Raw genomic sequence first — 1297 nt, 5'->3', positions numbered from 1 at the left:
CCCACCTTGGCCTGGATGATTTCTTATTGCTCATTAACATCATTTTCTTTCAGATTGAAGAACTCTTTTTAGCATTTCTTATAGGATAGGTCTTGTGTTGATGAAATCCTTCAGCTTTTGCTTGTCCAGGAAAGTCTTTACCTCTCCTTCATGTTTGAAGGATATTTTCATCAGATAAAGTAATACTATTCTAGGGTAAAAGTTTTTTTTCCTTCAGCATTTTAAATATTGTCATGCCACTCTCTCCTGACCTGTAAGATTTCCGTCGAAAAGTCTGCAGCCAGACCTATTGGAGCTCCATCGTATGTTATTTGTTTATTTTCTCTTGCTGGTTTTAGAATCCTTTCTTTATCCTTGACCTTTGGGAGTCTGAATATTAAATGCCTTAAAGTAGTCTTCTTTGAGTTAAACCTGCTTGGTATTCTATAGCCTTCTTATACTTGAATATTGATATCTTTCTCTAGGTTTGGAAAGTTCTCTATTATTATGCCTTTGAATGAACCCCACCTCTCTCTCCACCCCTCTTTAAAGCCAATAACTCTTAGATTTGCCCTTTTGAGGCTATTTTCTAGCTCTTTTAGGCATGTGTCATTCTTTTTTATTCTTTTTTCTTTTGTCTCCCCTGACTGTGTATTTTTTTTTTTTTTTTTTTTTCTTTTTGAGGGTCCAGAAAGCAAGTTTATTTAGTGAATGCTGATGGCAAACATCATCCAAGGGAGACAAGATGGGAAAGGTGCTGAGACAAGAGAGCCTAGGGAAACTTCAGGGTAGATACAAAATTCACACAGGGAAAGGCACAGACTCTGGGGAGACTGGGAAGGTCCTCAGCCATTCAGCACCATGTGGACGAGCTCTTCCTAGTTGATACAACCATTGCTGTCCTCATGCCCTGCCACCAGCATCTCTACTTCTTCCTCTGTCATCTTCTCACCCAGTGTGACAAGAACATGACGGATTTCAGCACCCATGACGGTGCCATTTCCTTCCTTGTCAGATACCCAAAGTCCTTCAACATAATCCTCATAGGTGCCCTGGTCCTTGTTCTTGGCCACTGTCTGCAGCATGGGCAGAAAGTGCTCAAAGTCCAGCACCTTCACATTCATCTCATCACTCTTGGGATTCCCCAGGACCTTGAGCACCTTGGTGTTGGTAGGGTTCTGGCCCAGGGCCCTCATCACCTCCCCACACTGGCTGTACAGGATCTTGCCTTCACCTGTTCGGTCAAACAGCTGGAAGGTCTCCTTGAACTCTGTGGTCTGGTCTTCGGTGAAGTCACACATCTTGACTGCTCAGCTCT

General features: G+C 42.7%; 1 pseudogene; it reads right to left on the bottom strand.

Annotated features, from left to right (window-relative positions):
- Nucleotides 1-676: 676 nt before the first annotated feature.
- LOC703865 (myosin light polypeptide 6 pseudogene) lies at nt 677-1297 on the bottom strand (annotated as a pseudogene).

This window comes from Macaca mulatta, chromosome 14, assembly GCF_049350105.2.
Source record: "Macaca mulatta isolate MMU2019108-1 chromosome 14, T2T-MMU8v2.0, whole genome shotgun sequence".
Taxonomy (NCBI): domain Eukaryota; kingdom Metazoa; phylum Chordata; class Mammalia; order Primates; family Cercopithecidae; genus Macaca; species Macaca mulatta.
Note: the sequence above shows the minus strand (reverse complement) of the source record. Positions and strands in the feature narration are given on the sequence as shown.